This window comes from Hipposideros armiger, unplaced genomic scaffold, assembly GCF_001890085.2.
Source record: "Hipposideros armiger isolate ML-2016 unplaced genomic scaffold, ASM189008v1 scaffold_16, whole genome shotgun sequence".
NCBI lineage: Eukaryota > Metazoa > Chordata > Mammalia > Chiroptera > Hipposideridae > Hipposideros > Hipposideros armiger.
Window position 1 is genome coordinate 1,608,373 of NW_017731366.1, and position 14,067 is coordinate 1,622,439.

Here is a 14,067-nt window from a genome sequence, read left to right on the forward strand (position 1 = left end):
CATTTTGCGCCAGACGCTCCCCTGCGCCCCGCCCAAGGATTCTCCGAGGACCACTTTCCCAGAGAATTATAATTACCTGGGGGCGGGGACTGAGAAGGTGGGCGGCTACTAAATTTGCACCTCGCTCCACGCGCGGAGACCACCCCGGACCCCGGCCGGACCCTCCCTGGCCAGCGGCCAGGAGCCCGGCTCCGCTCGCCTGCTGAGCTTTACTTTCTAAGGAGCGGTCCGCAGCTCTGAGGTCTCACTCCCGCCTCCGCGCCTCCCGGGCCGGCCCCTCCTCTGCTCGCCGGAAGGCTCGGGGTGGGGGGCGCTCTCGGCTCCCGCTGGGCAGGGCGGCCCCCTCCGCCCCCAAAGGTGTGACGGGCCGGGGCGCGGCGACTGTCGCTGCAGGCGCCGCCGCCGCCCTGGGGGAGGAAGGACGCGCCCTCTCGGCGGCGGAGCCGGTCCCGCCACGGAGCATGCCCAGAGGCTGCCGGGCGCGGTGTAGTCCGCTCTCCCGGTTTTCGCGGCAGCAGCCTGGGGCGGGAGGCTGGGCAGGCATGGGGTTGGAGAGGCCGGGTAAAGGCCCGAAGGAAGGGGGTGCGGGGTTTTAGGGGCTCAGACCCTTCCAATTAGCGGGGGCTGCGCCCTGGGGAGGGTGGTGAATTTTAAACCCCAGACACACTCGTATTTCCTGCGCGCGCCTCAAGCCCTCTCTGGGGGGCTCGTTACCCCGCCTGAGCCTCCGGATATCCCCAAGTGCGGACCCTGCGCCTCCTAACCCACGGGAAAGTCCCCAAGTGACCCCCTGAAGGAAATCCCTCTCCCACACGCGCACATGCACAAGCCCATGCGGGAGCCCGAATGACGTGTGCACGGTGGTCATGCACCATCATTTCCCTTCCACTTTCCTCCTGGCAGCTTCCTCCCCGCCACCGCCCAGCTCCAGCCACCTTGCTGTCTCCCCTTCCAAGTTCAGGCTGTGGGTGGAACCTGTTGCTTTAGCTCACGTTTCCTTCCCTCCCGGCTGCACGCTGAGAATGACCTCAGAGAGGTGCGTGTATGGAGAACGAAGGGGTGAGTGTGAGATGGGACTGAAATCTGGCATGGTGGAGAAGCTTTGGGCGAGCCTCCAAAGCCCCCTTTGACCACCTCCAATCAAGGAGATATTAAAGGAGATTAGGTGACATGCTCCTGGCACATTCGCTGGCTTCCTTCCATTGTTCAGGAAACCGAGTCAAAGAACCTTATGCTGGGTTTTTCAATTAGATGGGGGGTTAAGGCATGTGGAATCCTTTCACAATGTATATGTATATTGAATCACCATGGCGTACACTTTAAATACCTTACAATTTTATGTCAGTTATACCTCAGGAAAGCTGGAGGGGGGGAGGGGGTGTGCAAAAAGAGAAAAAAAAAAGCAATTTTCCAATGGATTGAAGAAAATCAGTTTCCCTTAACTCCAGATTTGAGGCTGTTACTAATTATTCCCAGGGAATTCTAGCCTGGACCAGGCCACTACCCCGACTTCGCACTGTCCAGATGCCAGATGGAGGGCCAAGGGAATGCTTGGGATTCCTTCGTAGGGAGTGGCTGCCACCCTGACATTTCTTCTCCATCCTAGTGGGGACTTGGTGCAGAGACCCTTTGTGTAAGTGATTTCAGTCAAGTGAGACTCTTTCCTCTCCTAGGTAGGCCTGAGCCAGAGATAAGCTAGTCTTCTAACTTGTCTGGAAGCAGCGATCTTATGAATAACAGGAAAAGGGGCCTTCTCTTCTGGCCCCTTTACAGCTCTTTACAGGACTGATTATAACTTAGAATATCTTTTACCAGTAACATCTGTAAACAGCCTGCTGTGTGCTCCAAATATGGTGTGATTTTGAGGTTGCTGCAGAGCACAGGGTCAGCTGGCTGCCCCCCTGTGGGATGGAGGTGGCCCTGTGAGTGTTCAGAGATGTGAGTAGAAGCATTATGTGCTGGGAACCAGATAGCTGCTTTTCAAGTAGTTGCCATATGACTTGGCAAGACTCAGGTCAGAAAAAGCTCCCGCTCTGTGGCAGGACACAGGTAAATAGACAAGTATTGATCAACTGGGGTGATAAGGGAGGGTTGTGGTCTCAGTCCAATTTTTAAACATTAGGACCTCCTCAACCTCCCACCCAGCATCCTTCCATGGCTTTGGCCCCTTCCCCTGGTGACCAGATGGTCTGTGTTCAGAGAATGCAAAATAACGCCTTAGACAAACATTTGGCAAGGTACCTCCACCACCAAAAATGCATGGCATTTCAAAGCCAAATAGAAACATCTTTGAATTATCGGTCCTTTTAAATTATTTCCTGACCAGATATTCTGGATCAAATGGAAAACGACCAGGCTTCCTTTTTTTCTTTTCATGCAAGGTGTCTGGCTAGCCCAGTTTCCATTCTGTTTCCAGCTTACTATCGTCTGCCAACAACCCTCCCACTTTGGAACAGGAGGCCCTGCCAACTGCTAGGCCGGCAACAGTCTACAGATATGTCCAGCAGGATGGAGAGAGGATTTGCAAAGTGATTGAAAGATGCTGCTTTCTTGTTTACAGAAAGTCTCCTCAAGTTAGAGGGTAGGGTTCACAGACTTAGATTTGACCCCTGCAACCTTTGTAAATTAAACATCAGAGATGTGAGTCAGGTGGGAGTCATCTCAGACCAGTACCTTCCCCCATCAATCACCAAGTCCTGTTCCTCTCAAAGACCCACTGCCCCCACTCTGGTCTAGACCACCGTGTCCTGTCCTGAAATTACTGAACAGGCTCCCAACTATCTCTGCCCCTTCTCCTCATTGCCCTTAAAGGAACTGCTTCCCGCCTAACCTTCCCCACCTTCTTTTGGCAAATTTCTATTCATCCTTCAAGTCTTAGGTTAAATGTCACCTCCTCTTAGAAGGCTTCCTTGATTCTTTATACCTGCCCGATGGGGTCAGGTGACCTTCCCAAGCTTCTATGGTGCTCACTGCATTTACCACCCACGGTAAATTGAGGTTGCTGTTTAATTGCTTATCTTCTCTACTACTCAAGAAATCCATTTTATATCAAGCCCCAGGTGACATACATATAAAAACATGTAACTGAAAAAGTTTCATAAAACTCATGTTTTATAAAACCCTATCCTAATTCATTTAAAACAAAATCTAGTCACACCTTATTACATTGATTTCACAACCTTTAAATGGGTCAGGGCTCTTAGTGCAAAAACTACTCTAAGTTCCATGAAGGGTGGGGCCATTTCTATGGTGTTCATGGTAACTGGAATGGAGTAGGTGCTTCATCAATATTTGTGGCTAGTTATTAATTATAATAACATTTAATTCATTAAGCCCTCAAAACCCTATGAAGAAACTATTGTCCCTATTTATGAGGAGACTGAAGACAGTGAGGCTAAGTAACCTGCCTAATGTCAAAAGGCTGGAAAGCTAGGTGGCAGAGCCAGGATTTAATCTGAGTAGTTGGGCTTCAGGATCCTTGCTCTTAGGCACTTCGCTAAAGTCCAGTATCCCTTGGTCTGGGCGCATATGGATGAATTTACCGAGCAAAAATGTCAGAAGGGTCTCCTTGCAGCAACCTCAGGCTAGTTCCCAGGCTCCTGCTCTGCAGAGGCTCCTTGGGCAGTAGTTATGTCCACGCAGAGAGGAAGGCAGCTGGCAAGAGCAGCTGTTCTCTTCTGCTCACACGTGCTCGACTCCTCAACTGTCAACAAGTTCAGCAGTATTCAGCAAGACGGGAGATTTCATTATGTAAAGGCAGGGTACAGACACCCCACAAAATGAAGTTTCACATTGTTTTGAGCTACATGCTGGAAGTTCCCCCCAAAACCAATCCTTTACCAATGTAGCCACCATGAGATTGGGTTATTCATTTTGGTCATGAATAGGGAACTGTCTGGAATAATACTCAAAGGGTAGGGATGACAGCATGTTCCTCAGAGGTGAGTGTTATTTATAGGACTTTAATCCATAGAGGCAACATTTGAGAAAAGACACGATTGAAATATTTAAATCCTAAGGAGTATGAATAGGTGGGGAAAAGATTTATTTACGAAGTCCCAGATGAATTCTGAAACAAGTAGCCCTAGCGCTGAACCTTTAGTAAGTTGTAACATTTGGAGTAAGAGAGAAAATGACTGGCAGTGGTTATTACGTGAATTACATGCGAGTCACATGATGCTCTCCTATTTCATGACCTGAATGTAACTACCTGGGAATACTGAATAGCACTGTGGGCCGAAGTGTCCTGGGTGTGTAACATCTGAGCTTAGTTTCCTGCCCTGTCTCTAACGAGCTGTGTGACCACAGTCTCCTCAGGGAGGGGGCTGGACTGCATGATTGTGTTAAGCAAATAGCAAGAATTAATTGAATGAATACAAAAGTGAATGAACTAAAGGCTTCTTCCAGCTTAAAAACCCCTTGGATTTCATCCTAGGCACTATGGGAAATGTAGTATAAAAATGTCTCTGAATAGCTTCATCACCTTCCTTGTTGGGAGATAAAAAGTTGGTTCCTTCACTGATTCAAAACCAAGGTCTCTCTCCATCAGGCATATTGAATGCATGGTATTTCGCCTTTATTTCTGTAGAGCCAATGGGTTGATCTTAACTTAGTCTGTATGCATAGATATTTTGTAAATGATATAAGGAAAAAAAATTAGATGTATATAGGATCCATCTCTAGACCTATACTGTAATAATAATAAAAAAACCTTTAAATACATTAACATCTTAAATGTTTTGATTCTCTACCAAACCATGAGATTGTATTTATTCCCTATGTTTTCCTCAATAAAAAATGAAATGGCAAAAATCTAGGTAACTTCAGCCCATAAAAAGATAGCTCCAATGACCTCTTTTCTAACCCTGAAAACAGGACACTTGGGCTTGACAAATACTCCAGTGCTTGCAGACACCAGGTGAATGTATGTTGGAAATGAAGATTACCCTGGAAAATCGGCGGCACTGGTGAATAAGGCTACTCTAAGTGCAACAAAGGGACAGTGTCCTTATCAGAGAAAAGTCACACAGAGGGTGTCAGTCAGGGCCTCAGCATATGGCTGCACAGAATGCACCCTGTATGGTGCCAGAAGGATTGTGAACTGCACCACAGGCCCCTGCCAGGAGGGACAACTTGGCACCATTCTCATGTATGAAATTTAAATGTAAAGGGCATTCGCTGGAGTTGTGCAGTGTACAATCTGCACAGCAGTCCACAGAGGCTCTATTGGGAATTCCATTGGTAGGAAATTTGTTCTCTGTTGACAAGATAGGAAGAGGAAGGCTGTTGTTCTTTTCCTAATAAAGTCATAATTCAGATTGGATGGCATTGACAAAAATTCAACTTATCTAAACTCTCCCAGTCTTTCTTTTTCCAGAACTTTTCTGTCATCATATTCTACTTTCCTTAAGTTCCTGGCGATTCTTGAAAATGCAAGTCTGTAAGCAATTTATTGTTTGAGCTTCACTGAAGGGTACAGAGTACATAAAAGCACATTGAGGAGAAGCTGGGAAAGTTTGCAGACGCACTGCATGAGCTCAGGGAAGCATTACAAGTGATAGGCACTGAAGCCCGTGTACACATCACCCCTGGACAAGATGAACTGCCTCAGAGGCAGGCCTTGTACTTTGATGTGTGATGCTTGTCAAAGAGGAACGTCCTCTCAGGATGGTCTTGGAAAGTGAAAACTCTATTCTGGTCACTTGTTGACATAACTTTGGAAGCATTGTAAAATCAGAAAATAGCTCTGGCATTGTCAGTGCAATGCAGGCAGAAGGAATGCATCTGAGAGGGAAGATGGGGGCAGCCTGGTTGAATAGGGGTGAACTCTGCCAAGGCTCTGCCTCACAGTAGCTCTCCATTTATGGGCAAGACGGTCCCTGCAGCTCTTTGGGCCACTGGCCTCATCACAAAAGGAGAGTTGGATGAAATTGTCAGATGCCTCCAAGGGTCAGTCAGGTGAGGTAAATGAGTGAAGTCGGCAGCGTCGGTGACAGGGAGTCCCAGGGCAAGTCACTGTATCACTGAACAGCACAGCACAAAGGCATCCATATTAAAATTCAGAACGGCAAGAAGATTTATCCTCAGTCTATCCCTGGATCACCACGTGGACCTCTGCTTTCCCTTCTAGATCCCCAGAGTTATAAGTCTGCATGAAAATTAGAGAGACCATACATCTTGGCTTATGCAGGGCGGTCCTGCTTTTTTACCTGTTGTCCTGGCATAATTATTAATGGCATCCTCCTTCACTCTCAAAAGCGTTCCAGTGTACATGATAAATTCTCCTGAGTTGTCGGAAAAGTCATGATGCATTTTTGTAACGAAACACATAGAAAAAAATACGTCACGGCTTTTCTGACAACCCAATATGATCATCCAAGGTAAAGGGGGATCATCAATGACTAAACATAAATCTTGGGGAGCAGTATTTCCCAAATCTGCCCACTCCTTCTGATGAAGTTAAGTAGGTTTGATGATGGTGTTTTATAGGTAGAAAAAGGATTAATGTAAATAAACTTCCACAATATCCCCACAAAAATGTTTCAATAACAGCAGTATGTCATGAATTTAAAAACCACAGAAAATATGACAGCCTATCAACTTGTGAAAAGTGTTCAACGTCACTAGTAATCAAAGAAATCCAATTTCAATCGTAATGAGGTAACACTTGGCCTGTAAAAATATTTAAAATTATTTAAAACTATAATACTCAGTGTCAGGATGCGTGTGATCAAAAGAACACTAATATACTGCTGGTGGGTTTATAAATTGGTTGATACAAACTTTCTGGAATACTATGTGATGTTTTAAATGTCTTCACAAAGTTTATACCCCCATGACCTGTTACTAATTCAACAAATTTACTGAGCACCTATTACCTGCCAGGCACTGGGAGATACTGTAGTGAAAGAGACAAACCCTATTTTCCCAAAATGAAACTTTAGTAAAAAAACAGACATTTCAGGGGGAAAAATACACAACAATTTAGATTACAATTTGCAGTAAGTACCCAAACAGTAGGCTCATAGGATGCTGAGAGAGCAGGTAGGTAGTGTGGGTGTTGGGGGAGGAATCAGGAAGAGGGTTGATGAGCTGAAGAGGGAGGTTAAGGGTGTTATAGGCAGAGGGAGCATCTTTAATACAGGCTGGGAAGAGCTCAGCACAGTTGAGTAGCTGAAAAGAAACCCCCAGGTTGGAGCAAGACAGTGAGCGGAACAGGAGCAAGACAGGGGTTGACATTTAAGGTCTTTCTCCTAACAGACACTTAAGGGTTGTAAACAGATTGACATTGTTAGAAACTTTCCCCATAATGGAGAATTGCGAAGGGGATAGAAGGACCCAGCAGCATCTGAGTAGATCCAGAGAGACCAATTAGGGAGCAAATGTAGCAAGTAGTCCAGGAAAGAGATGTATGTGGCTTAGGAGGGGTTGGGGAGAGGCGAGAAATAGAAATAGTAAAGATATGTTTAGCTCGTAGAATCAACAGGCCCTGGTGACTGAACAGATGGGGGTTGGTGAGGGAGAGAGAGACGTCATGGATGATTTTCCAGGTTTGTATCATAAGCAGAGTGACGTCTCTTTACTGACATGGGCAATAAGGAGAAGAGAAGTTTGGGTTGGGGAGCAGCAGGAGGGAATGTCCTTTTTGGACATTCCCTATTTGAGATGGTATAGGACATGCAAGTGGAGATGACAAGTAGGTACTTGGATGGCTCAGAAGAGAGACCTGGGGTTGGAGATGTAAATATGGGAGTCAAAGCATACAGATGGCAGTTGAAATCTTGGATATAAGAGTCTCTTCTGGAGACCAATCTAGAGAGTGAGAAAAATAGGCCAAGCTTCTAGCCCTAAGGAACTCCCATCATTTATAAATCTTGGAGAAGAATGAGTTTGTAGGAAGGACAAGGAACAGAATGGAGGGGAGGAGACAATAGTGAACTCTTTTAAAAATCTAGCCGAAGGAACTGAAGATCTAGATTTATGCATAAAAATGCTCACGGTGGCATTTACAATAGTGAAAAATTAGCTTCAACCTAAATGTCAAAAAATGGGAAGACGTTTAAATAAATTGTGACATACTCATTTTGCAAAATAAATGCAGTCAAATGAGGTGTTTTTGAAAATTATAACACTAAATGAATAAAAGAGGGCATACTAGTATGCATACTGTGTGATCCACATTTTAAAAATTAAATGAAGATGCTTAGAAAAAGATGCAGCTAAATGTTAACAGGCCTTAACTATGGATGGTAAGAGTGCAGGGTTTTTTTAACCTTTGTATCTATTTGTGTTTTTCAATTTCTTTACCAGAATCACAAAATAGGTGGTAATCTTTTTTACGGAACAGGGAACAAATGATGCGTATTTGTTTTACTTAAAATGAATGATTCTGAATTTGCTGAAGGATCCCATTAAAATAATTGTTCAGGTGAGCTAGAATTTATTTATATGAATTCTGCGATGTAGCCTTTCATAAAACAAATAATTTTATGGTTCCATGAATCATTTACTAATTTTAAGTTTTTGAATATCAGATTTCCTTTCGAAATATAGACTGAGCCAGCACACTTCTGAAAAAAAAATTCTGGGATCATAATGAACTGAAGAAGGAGCTGGGAAACTTTTTCAGTGCAGGGCTAAGTCATAAATATTTTCAGCTCTGTGGGTCAGTTTCTTGAATATTCTTTATTTTTAAGCAACCCTTTAAAAATGTAACAATTCTTATCTTTTGGGCACACAAAAGAGCTTGCTGGCTGGCTTTGGCCCACAGGCCAGTTTGGACTGAAGGGTCATACATTAAGCACAACGCCTAACTACGTTTTCATCAAAAGCTAACATAATATTGGGATTGCAGCTAGGTGAATCTTCAACTATTAGAGTACTAGAGACAGTTTGGATCTATTTTCAACAGGAAGCAGAATAAATGGAAAAGTTCTAAAAAAGCAAACTTTAAAAGAGAAAGTGTATACATTTTTAGTGGAAACTTGATCCTACGCAAGTATGTCAAGAAGTTGGTGTTTTTCACCCAGTAAGTAAAAGTAAAGGAAAATTTATTTGTAAAATGAAGAATCTTTTCATATTTCTTCTACATTAATCTTAAATTGGGGGGATTATGAAGGGAGTGTTGTGACGTACAAGAATCTGTTCACTTGTTCATGCCACAAACCTGGGAGCCCTCCTTGTCCCCTCCCCCCATCACCAAATGTACTTGGTGCTGTTAGTGCTCCAAGCAGATTCCTGTTCCTGCCACTACACCCACCCCCAGCTGCTGTGAGTATTGGCGACAAAAGCCCACAGATATCCTCTATGTTGCAATTTATCCCTTGGCCTTCATCAGGCTAAGGATAGACCATCTGATGCATATCCTACTTGGCGTTTCCTCCTTCCTAGCCTGCATTTCTCACTTCCTTACAGGTTTATCCCTCAATAAACCACCCACACCCAAATCTCTGTCAGGCTCTGCTCCTAGGAAACCTGACCTACGACACCCAGTCCCCTTGGTTCTACCTCCTAAGTATATTTGGTTTTCTGTTCACTGAGTCTCCTTGGAGAAAGGGTGCTGAACCAGGTTACACTTATAAATTTATTTTGATCTGTGAATACATTTTAAACTTTAGTGTATGATGTCAATAACTTCTATGAATACCAGGAAATAGCTCTTATAACATATGCAATAATTACCTGATACACAAAAACATCCATAAAAATAAACAAAAACATCCATATGGATAAACAAGAACTTGGAAGAGGTCTAGCTTTCAATTAACATTACTATATAGAATTATTGCTAGTATTATTAGTATTAGTGAGTGGAAACAGCTGCATCTCCAATACTATCAATTTTGCTAATTGTCACTGATTCTATTTTTTAAATTATACTAATAACTAATTGCCTATAAATAATCTTCTATTATGAGACCTTTCCTTTTTATTACACTGTAATAGGTTTATTGATGTTTAACATAATGTGACAATTTGCTGACTCTGAAGAATACCTTTATTACGATATGCATATGTGTTCAGTTTATCTTCTCGATTACACTTACATTAAAACCTTCAAAATTAAGTTTGCAAAAACAGGCTTTGTGCAAGCAGTGGAGCCTGTATGACTTGTGACCTCCTGCTCTATTGCATTCTGGTTAATGATTCACAGCGACCTTCAAGACCAAGCACAGAGTAAATCAAAGGGCTCTGGATGGCTCGCGGGGAAACGCTGCACACACAGCCTGGCCGCCCAGGATGGGACCTAGCACAGGCTGGGGGTTGAAAGCATGATGAACACAAACACACTGCAACAGCCTGGGAGATGGTGTACAAAAGCACAGCATTTTCCCAATGGAAATGCAACAGGTTTTCCTAGCTCCATCTAAAATAATTCCTTTTTCAGTTTTCCTGTTTTGGAAGTAGGAAATTAGCCACTTCTGTACTTTCTCAGTGAAATACATTTTGCTTCAGGCTATTCATAATTATTTTCAACCGCTATATCTGTTATTGTCATTGTTAGTAAATAAATTACCCAGCAACAGGCTAAAATGCTCTTTTTCTCTCTTTACTTCATGTACAATGGGTTCAAACCAAAACAAAACAGAAACCTCTGAGTATGCTGTTATTTAAATAGAGGCAAGTCCAGATTATTCCAATCCCCATGAGTCTATTTCCTAGGAATTTCTTTTCCCTGTCATAAAATGACTTCAGTGAGTTACAGCCACATTCCTCAACCAGAGCATAGGTATAATTGCCCAAAGTCCTCTCCCTGGCTCAGTGGAGGAGCTGGATGGAGTCTGCCTCAGGTGGGATCTGGGCACAGTGCTGAGGGCGGTGAGGTTGACCTGAGTTGGCAAGTGGGGCCAAGGGGCCGTATCTGGACCTAGGCGGTTAGGCTAAGTCAAAATTATTTGGCTACCACATCCAGGATCTTTTGCCTTACTATATTCTACCTCTACTCCTACTTAATATTTTTCTTTAAAGCAACTCATTTTAAAATTCATTTAAACGGGAAACTGTATCATTATGATAAATGGAATATAAATATTATCTGCCAAAATAGAAGTGAAGTGTACGAGTACATATACTGCATTTCATCAATTTTAAGATACACTTTTAAAAATAATTTTAACACCTCTGAAATTGGGATCTGTTTTAGAAATCAATGGCATCTTGCAATTATAATTGGCAGCATCTCTGTTATTCTTAGCAGCTCATAAAATAATGACGTGTTTTACATATCGATGGTATATTAGATTTGACAAAATATAGTAAATTCTATAAAATCAATTTAATAAAACATAGTAAATTCTATAATAAACATTTAAAAACAAGTAAAAATGCCAAACAATAAAACAGAATAAACCAAATTGACATAAAGTGTATGGCTAAAAACAAGTTTCTTATGGAGAAGAATGGAACTTTCTGATCAAAATAGCTGGATGCTAACTTAATAGTTTCAGACACAGCTAAGGATCCACATCAATGAAACAAACCTGTCAGTTTTTATATAACACATTAAATACCTGAACTCACATGAAGATGTGATTAGCCAGCTCAAAAGATATTTAACTATTTCATCTGTCATGTTTAAGAGGGAATATACATTTAAAAGTAACTTCCAGAAATGACATTTCAGCGTGTCAGCGAATGAAACACAGAGGTGCCTTTGGAATTCCGTATGGGAGCCCTTCCCTGCTGGGGGGTTTCCAGCTGTCTGCTTCATGGGCATGGGCGAGGGCTCAGTTATAGGGGGCTTGGAACATTTATGGTTATGCCCGAGCACCTCTCCCCTGATTTATGAGGTCCAGGTAAGGTCGATCACCATGGCATAGCCTAGTGTCTCATCCTAAGCAATCGTCTCTGTGAACTCACAGGTTTTTTGTGCTCAGTCCTCTCCCCTTGTTGAATATGCCTGAATGTAAATACAAGGCTGTCAAAAGACGTTTGTCTATCACCTAAAAAGTATTGTGTACGACACTCTGCGAAACACTAGTCTGGATGAAGAGCCAAGTGGGAAGGACTCAGATGGGACAGGGAAAACAGTTACAACTAGAGCCAGGTGGGTCAGGTGGGCTAAGCAGGCAAACACAGTAGGGGCTTCCAGGACCAAGAGCACTGACCCAGTCTGCTGGAGAACAGCCCTTGGGTAGGGAGGTGCGACCTGAAGGAGACTGCAGCATTCATTTATCCATTCCTGTTCATTCAGTTTCTCATTCATTAAAATACCTACTATGTGCCAGGTACTGTGTTGGGTTCTGGGAGAAAGAGTTCATGGTCTAGAAAGGACACGAAGAATGCCAGTGATTACAGTTGGGTTTCAAAGGACTAGGATAGACATAGTCAGAGAGTGCTATGAGAAAAAGTATTGGAGGGGGCGTTTAACTCAATGTGGACAGCTCAGGGAAGCCTTCCAAAAGGAGTGATGCTTGAATTGAGTCTTGAGGTCTAAACGAAAGTTGCTGAAGTCTCCCAGAGGCAGAATGATGGACAGTCCAATCTTGGGGAACAGTACGGTCAGAAGTTTGGAGGTGTGAGAAGGCATGGTCTGTTACCCACAAATGAAGGCAGTCTGGAGTAGCTGAGAAGAGTGACTATCAGAGGATGACAGGGAAAGAGGCCGGAAATAGGAGGAAAGCAAGAGCTGGATGTAAACTTGAATTCGAACTTGAAGGATTTTAAGCCAGAAATGGCTGGATTACATATCTGTTTTATGTGTTGAGTGATGCTGAGGAAAAGTAAATTCTGTAACAAAACATAACCTGAAGATCTTAGCTGCAGTGCTAGACAGTCAGCAAAGAGATATCTGTATCATTTTAAAAAATGGTTTAAATGGACAGTGGGCTACTGAAAGGGAGTGAAAGTGCAGGTGATTAGCATTGCAGATGTGAGGCACTGGACAAACCACACATCAGCTTGATAAAATCTCCCCGGTGAGAAAAAGAGTTTGGAAATGAAGGAAGAGGAGGGCTAAGTGCTGAACTTTGTCGTGAACGTAGAGGGAGGACTGAACCACCAATAAATGACAAGTCACCAATAAGTGACATGTCACCAATAAGCGACAAGAACATTGGAGGATGATAGAGGAATTCCCTTTCTCTAGGTCCTGAGATAATTCACAGGATCAACTGTATAGCTACATTTTTTTTGGTGCCTTAAAAAATAACTTTATGTTATGGAAATACTTCAAACATTTACATAATTGAATAGCACAATGAACTCCCATATCCCCATCACCCAGCACTGGCAATCATCAACCCCTGTCAATCTCATTTCTCCTATACCCCTCCTAACTCCCTCCATCCCTACTAGATTATTTTGAAGCAAATCCCAGACATCCTATCATTTTAAGACAATGGTTTTTATTCTCAACCCAAACCTGTGTCAGAATCATAGGACGTGATAAAACTACGGCTCCTTAGAAAAACACTGAAAATTAACAACTATCGAAGCAAAGTCTACTCTCCAATAAAGATAAATTAAAACTAAGACAACATGAACATGGTTATCAGTTATTTGGGGAAAAAAAAGGGCAACATAGAATAATGTCTAAATAACGCTAATCTGGGAAATAAGGTTACTAGCAAAATCCTATGACATGAATTAAACTAACAAGGTTAAATACATGATCAGAAAACAAGAAAATTTAATTTAAAATTGTGTAAACTAAAGTATCCAAGAAATAAGCTATGAAATCTCTGTTAGGCCGGAAAGAAAAATTTGAAAGCAGAAAGAGACCTGAGCTGAGGGTGGGATGGGGAAGCAAATTAAGGGTTAGTTAGAATAGAGTCCAGCCCATTTAAAAGAGATCCCAATGAATTCTTTCTTGCGCTCATTACTTACTGAGCATTTGCCATGTGCAGGGCACTGTTCTTGTGTCTGGAAGGTCACGTGCCTTCAGTAAACCACCTTGGCTGCTTAAAGAAGAGGCAGCAAAGACCTAGGGGCAAGCAGCTGCATCTACCTGGTTCTGCCTGAACGTCACCCAGGTTCCTTATTAAACACCTGGCTCCTTGAGAAATGAAGGCAACTGGAAGGGGTTCAAAGAAGTGGAACAGAAAATAATTAAAGGACGAGATTGAT

The 14,067-nt window shown here is 43.0% G+C and overlaps 1 protein-coding gene across 9 annotated transcripts in view; it reads right to left on the minus strand.

The window, feature by feature from the left end:
* Positions 1 to 14,067, minus strand: part of SCHIP1 (schwannomin interacting protein 1) — a 731,629-nt gene that overhangs the window by 127,854 nt on the left and 589,708 nt on the right. Inside the window, exon 1 of one of the 9 annotated variants that reach the window (XM_019627090.1) lies at positions 214 to 440. The exons of 7 other annotated variants lie outside the window; for them this stretch is intronic. The gene's annotated coding sequence lies outside the window, so the exon portion shown is untranslated. Of the gene's footprint in view, positions 1 to 76; positions 441 to 14,067 lie in introns of those variants that run through there. One more of the 9 variants, XM_019627081.1, reaches the window with a different exon arrangement.